The following is a 7,368-nucleotide window of genomic DNA, read 5'->3' on the forward strand; positions in this document are numbered from 1 at the left end:
TCAGCCTTGATTGGCCATTAATTATAAACATCCAAGCTGGGCCAATCCAGACGGACCTGCTGCATTCCACAGCAGCAGATACCCATTGTTTACATCTCGTGGCTGAAACTTCTCAGCTCCAGCAGGAAAAATCCTAAGAAAGGATTTTCACAAAAAGATGTCTGCCACACAGGTGACCATAGATTGACACCCATTCCTCAGCACCAATCCTGTCATTGCTCTTGCCACCATGGTCTATTCTATTGTATGAAGGTTCATTTTAGCTATTTCAGAGAATTTCAGCAATTCCAGCCTATCTCTTGGGAGGCTGTTTGGCAATGTAACAGACTTTTCCAATAAATTTTTTTCCTGATGTGCCCAGTCTAAATTTTCTATTTCTTATTTTCATTCCAGTAGTCCTTGCTGCACTTTACTGTACTTTTCTATAAATCTTTATTCCTCTGGTTTATCCACCCTACAGACCCTTGCAAACCGTTAGCTCATCCTGCCTTACTTGTTTAGCCAAGCTTTCACTTCGTATATTCAGACCTTTCAAACTTTGTTTCAGTGAAGTGCTACAAACCTTTCAAATATTGACTTTGCAAATATAATAGTTGTTTCATAATGAGTTACTCCATGTATAGCAGTTTGCATGAAAAGTTAATAATGATGCTTTATCTTCTATTTAGAAAAACAGTCACAGTCAAAGAATATGTTTTACCAAACTGTGACAAGCTATTTCATTAACTTGGAACAGAATGAAACTTTCCAGGAAGACAATAAAATTTGAGTGTGAGATTTTTATTCTATTTTGTTCTCTTCGAAATTGGAATGCTATTGATTACTTGTCTAATTAGTAGTATTTCCTGGTTCTTATCAGACAAACAGGGTTAGCACTCCAGACAGTCTCCTCTCTTACCATCAAGCACTTACAGTCTAATCCTTTGAGTCTCTCCATGCAGAGAAAGCCTCTGCCTGCTCTATACAGCACCTTCCTCTATGAACAGACCTCACTGCCCTAAAATGCAATGTGCTGCTGATATAGATATTTTTCAGAAAAGACAGTTCTCCCTTTCTGTTTGGTATTGGCCTATATTCACCTTCTTTCTTGTTGAGATGCACATTTTTGGAGTATCTACAGTACATCTAAGAGAAGTCCTTGGTCTCTGGAGCCAGATACTCTCAGCTCCACTGAACTCCATGAAACCTAATGCTAAGCAGAGAGAAGGCAGAAAGGACTCTGAGCAGAAGCTGAAGCTCAGGTGAAATTCCTTCCTAAGGAACCTATGGTGTTCAGGGCCTGACCCAAAGCTTCTGGAAATCAGCCTTCTTTCCTTTTTGATGCTGTTATTATCTGTGGCAGCACAGGAACTCCAGTCCTGGACCAAGGCACAGGCAGAAAGAGACTAACTGTACCTAAATTACCTTCTCTGTACTTAATTTATGCTGATGCTAAAGTTTGTTCTCTCAGGATCTTCCAAATATAGACATGAGCCCCTGTTTCCTTTGGAAAGCTGAGAATATCTCCCCTCCAGAAGGTTAGTGCTCCAGTTTATAACCTTGATATATTGTCTGATCCTAACCTTGTTATTTAATTAAATCTGGGCTCTGGAGTGGTGCAATTCCGAGGTGCTAATACCGTGTTCAGTGAAGACGAGGACATTGCTCTGCTTTTTTCAAGGAAAAGTAGCAGCGTAAGGATGAGTGTTTAAACACAATGCTAATTATCAGCCACAGGAATTACTTCTAGTGTTATAAAGCCTTTTATTCTTCTTTGCTTCTCATAAAAAAAGATTCAGCTAATTTAGGTACCTACACAATTATCTTTAGCAGTGATTAATGGATTAATCTAACCATATGGAATTAGTGTATTAGTCTCAATATTGCATCAGATGTCAGATTATTTTTCTGGCTTAGAGCTTGGAGAGTTCATAGAACTGTTCTGGTGAATAGGGAAGGGTTTTTCCCCCCTTTTTTCTGTTTTTGTTGTCATTCTTTTTTGTTTTGTCTTTGTATTTTCTTTTTTTAGTATAGAGTACTATTTTTGGATTATGCTTTAAGCCTTACCTCTCCTCTCAGTCCTACCATACAGATTTTTCCAGGGACAGTAAGATCCCTGTTAAGAGCTATGGGAAGGGCTTTTCTTGTATTGTTCCACTCTTTTTTGCCATTTATGGCCCTTTAAAATGACATGAAATACGTTAGCTGAAGGTTGCTGACATATCCAGCATTTACTATGGTTAGATAAACCTGCTTTATGTATAGTGGCAAGTTGTTTTGTGGTTTTTTTAAGGGAGCTATTTGATGTTGATCAGATCTTTTAAATGATAGAAGTGGTCCCAGTGGAGATGGATTAGTAAGCAGAGGGTAGATGAGGCAGTCAAAAGCACAAACTGCAATTTACCACATGGTCTGTGTAATTTATCACACAAACGTCTCTGACACATACATGGTACGTGTGTATCCTACAAGTTTGATTGCGTCTTGCTTATCTACTTACTTAAGATGTTAGCCAGCCTTCTCCCAGTCCTGGAAAAAAGGCTAAGTTGCACTGGAAGTTGGCTACTATTTGGTCTACAAAGCACAGTGTAATTAAGAAAATATTTAAAGCAGAAATTCTTTGTGCTGAGGGTCACCACAAAATTTATATTAAGACAGATGCTAAAAATAAGGCTCTCCCTCAGGTTAAATACAAATGCACAAGAAAGAAAACATAACCTTAAGAACCTGACATAGGTTGATTTAATCAGAAAATACTCTGTGTATGCCTACACAACCTAAAGGCAGTACTGCATAGAGGTATCTGTGCTTGCTAATGCATAGAGATGTATTTTTCGTGGTCTGCAGATAACTGCATGGATATTAATGAGATTCAGTCATTTGTGCTAGAGGCAACATTTCTCCTAGATCATTTTATTTGTTCCATATTGTTATCTAGTGCTGCATCAAAAGGGTTTAGTTTGCTGGAGTTTCTTCAAAAATTACATTGTGAAAACAGTGCAGGCATCATGCTGTGTGCACCTGATAATGTTCTGCACCATCAGTAATTTCTGCAACACTTTGTCTTATTATAAAAACACTGAACCAGAATCAATTCTTTCTTAGAAAGAGCCTATTGTTTAAAAAAATAACACATATATACTCTTTTTTTTCTACTAGGATTATAGATCCCATATAGCTCCTTCAACAATGAGAATATTACCAGTAAATTGTGAGTAGTCACTGCTCTTGCTTACATTTTGAATGAAAAATACATTCTCTACATGCTAAGACATCTGTGTTCACATAAAGAAAAACATTACAATAAGATACCAGTTTAAAGATAGATTTTTAGTGATGACATAACTTAGAAAAGGATTAATAACATTTTGCTATTTGTTAACATTGCCCAATTATTAATTGTAAATGCTTTTATGTGCAGCAAGGAGGAACTACAAGTTCTAGGATGAAAAATATAAAATATTTTTATTATCTGAGGTTTGACTAAAGGGCTACTCAAGACAGATCAAAACAAAATAGCTTGAAAAATGCTAAAATAAAGAATTATTACAATTCTTTAAATACTTAGAAGTACAATAGCAAAAAAGAAGATGACTCCTAAAACCTCAGTGGAGGCCAACAATAGGATTTGTTACTTCTACCTGTGTGTACATGAGCAATAAGTTATTTATCATGGCAGCTAAATTGCTGCACCTTGTTCTATTTTGAAGGAAGTACATTTCGCATAATCCTCATATTCAATTTTGCAAACCATGGGAAAGTTGGATTTTAAGAAAAAATTTTAGATATCAGATGAGTTTTGCTTTGTGGAATGTTACGAAAACAATGTATGCCAGTCACCATGACTGGATTCCACTCCAGGTTTCTGCATAAGCCAAAAGATACATTCCTTTATGAAAGTACTTTTTGTTAATAGTGGTACAGCTTGAGCTGGGTGCTTCTTAAGAGGTACCCCCCCAAAAAAAAAAAAAACAACAAACCCTGGGCAATTCTGCCTTTACAATCCAAGTTCCTTGCCTCTCATGCAATAAATTGGATGAATAGTGATATTAAGGTCTGCTCCTATATTTATTTCCTGTTTTGTTCCTAAGCTGTTCTGGCTGGTTCTGTAGTTACCTATTCAGCTGCAGTATGGTTGATGATGAACTGGTACTTAAGAAACCTACTAGAGTTGCCAGAGGAAGCTTGTGACATGCTGTAAGTTTAATTATGTTCAATTCATTAACACAATTAGAGCTGTGAACAAATCTATCGACACAGCCAGAATCACTTAGAAACAGCTAGTAAGTCATAGATTACAGGGACTTGTCCTCCATCCCTACATGTCGAGCATGATTCCCTGGCAAAATGCATCAGTCAGTCATTTGGGAACATAGATTTGATGCCAGAGGTTTCCTCTTTTCCCTGGATTAGATTAGTCATGTTTCAGCAGAAAGGCCTAATAATGAAAAACTATGTGAAAGCAAAGTCCTTAATGTGCGCTGACATCATGTATTTGTGAATGATTCCTTTGCTGGATTTACCTAATGATCTGTTTGTTGTTAAGGGGGAGATGCATTTCAGGTACAGTACTTGGTCGAAATCAGAATTCATGCATATTTTGGGGGAGCCCCTCTGAGAGCTTTAGTTTTCTTCCGAGCATGCTTTTGTAACAAAATCAGTAAGGTGACTTATAGGGGACTCAAGGAGAAATGTATAGGAGAGGTGTAAGGAGGAAAAAAAAATCTTCCTGAAATCTCTGTTCTGTACTTTTGCCTCAGTACCAATCCACTCCCAAAACTCCCAAAAATTTCTGCAAGGTCAGAATACTCTTTGTGAAAGTCTTTTGATGCCGTTGAAACTTCAGCTACTTCCCACCAACCTGACTGCACTTGAGCAGTGTTGCTTATAAATCCCCTAGTTGTTTTCCCAGGCCCACTGTGATAAGTGAATCAAGCAGGTGGAAGGAGCTTACATGAAGTATTTTTGGGCTGTCTTCCCCAGTCTGTAACTTCATTTCCCTTCTTTTCCTCCACCTCACAGTTTAGGAAATTTAAGTGAACTAAGGTGGAAAGTGTATCTTCACTTTTGACTGGGACAAGCTTGTGTGAAGGGTCCCTTGTAATCACACGTTTGGGAAATATGTTCAGGTCAAGTCTGTGTAGTGCCAAGTTATTCCTAAAGATTGTTGAATGGTCCCAGTTTTGTAACTTACAGATGATGAAAGAATTGTGTGCTTATTGATCTTTTATGTTTTTTTAATATAGCTTTAAAAGCTCTTTTATTTGAGCTTCAGAGTGTAGAATAGTATGAGATAAAATAGTATGTTCCATACAGGTTTGCTTTCATCAGGCAGCTAGGAATAGCCTAAAATTCATAGCCACTGGAAAATCTACTTACAGAGGTGTGTAGTGGGACATTGCAGGCATAAAAATCACATAAACCTTTTGTAGGCACTTACAATATGCTAATTGCAGAGATGTATATAATAATATAGTGGAACTGTCTGATCTACCTTAATTGCACTATTAAAAAACATATATACTGTACATACACTATTTCACTAGCAATCCATAGAGCATCTGAGGGCTTTTAATAGCTATCACAAGAATAAGAATAAAATATGTAAAGGATAAGCTACCATGAAAATTGCAGAGGAAAATTATGACCCATGTATTTTGAGATGAAGTATCTTACATGTATGTTGTGGTATTTCTTACATTTACTAAACAGGTTATTGAAAGGATGCATTTGAGAGTCAGGTAACCTGGTGGGTTAATGCACAGGCTTTCACATCAGAAGACTGAAGCCAAATTTTATTTTGGGTGTAAGTGATTTGGGTTTTGGTAGGTTCCACTTAATGAATCTTTCAAGCAGTAAAACTATGAGGGAGTTTGGTATAATTCATCAGAATTAATCTTTCCTGCACAGGAGAAATCCAGGGTAGGTGTACCTGAGGCCATGAAAGTGGTTGCAGTGGAAAAGCTAAACTGCAATCTGACCAATTACGCCTTTAATGTTATTAAGTAAATAAAAAATAATTCACTGAGTTGCTGCTATGAGCATCATCCCAGAGCCAGTAATGGCCTGGTGATAACAGGCAGCCCTTTTTAGCGTTAACTGAGAGACTGGAGAATGTAATTATCTGTAATTACACACACATCTCACTGTGCAGCTCCAGGAGGAGGTCCCAAGCCAACCCCAGGCTAGCTGGACCTAGCACTTTTAGGTACATATACTCTAGTGTAGGTTCATGTGTCTAATCTGGGAAGCAAAGCCATACTCTGTCCATGCCATCTCTGTTTGGCACTGCACTGCACTGTGCTTTCTTGGACACACCTTCCTGATTTGTTCATCTTCAGGAATTTCTTCTACAGTGCTAAAATGCACCAGCATAAATCAGTAGTGACTCCAGAAACTGCTTTACCTGGTTTCTTAAAAAACAGAAGGCTAAAAATGTTTCATATATGTAAACAAACCAAAGCTTTCAATCTGTAATTATGCTTTTCACTGTCTCAACTCTAATATTTTTCTTCCCATTAGCTTTGTGGCTGCCCAAATTCAGCCTAACCAGCCTCTTGCCTACAGCACAAGAACTGTGTCTGTTTGGAGTTTGCATCAGCAGAGTGGTTGAGACCAACTCGCATGCACAGAAGCTGATTGATGAAGCATGATGCATCCCTTAATTAAGCAGAAGCTACTAATAAAAATGAACTTACTGGATGATTTGTGTGATTCTTGCAAGGCAGCCATATGTGCTGCACACTGGTAGTGGGAAGGGGTGGTATGCAGCTGATGCTGGGAAACTACAAAAGAGGAAACTTGTTAAGGGAGGCAGTTTGGGTGCTGTCACTATTCAGGGCAGTCCATAATTAATGCCCTCCTCCTTGTTTCTGTGATAAGTTGTCCTTTCCTCTCTCTCTCTGCACCCTCTCAGCATTAGTCCTTGCCATCACTGCTACTCCCACAACTGCATCTATTTTTACTTCTTCTTTAACTGTGACTGCAGCATTTGGGGGGGATAAAATTCCTTGAATCTGCACATCTGTTCCCCTTTCCGTGAACCATAAGCATGTGTGTGTTTGTCTCAGCAAACCTTCACAACAGTCGGGGTCCAGATGCCTCTTCCTGTGCTTCTCTACAACACTTCACTACAGCATTTTCCAAGGAAGCTGGAATGGCAGCATATTTGGTGTGTGGGATCAGGAGGCGGCTCCTGGAAGTCATTCTCTGTGCCATTGGCCACCTGCAGTTGCTTTTCCTAAGTATGCTGCTCACCTCTAAGATCCAAAGTGGTTTCAGTAAGATGGTACAACCTTGTAGGGTTGTATTGCCAACTAATCAACTAAGTAACAGCCTAGAGGTCAGGATGTTGTAAAAACATGGCAACACTTCCTTGGTTACTGTCCA

The sequence above is a fragment of the Geospiza fortis genome, unplaced genomic scaffold, assembly GCF_000277835.1.
Source record: "Geospiza fortis unplaced genomic scaffold, GeoFor_1.0 scaffold41, whole genome shotgun sequence".
Taxonomy (NCBI): Eukaryota; Metazoa; Chordata; class Aves; order Passeriformes; family Thraupidae; genus Geospiza; species Geospiza fortis.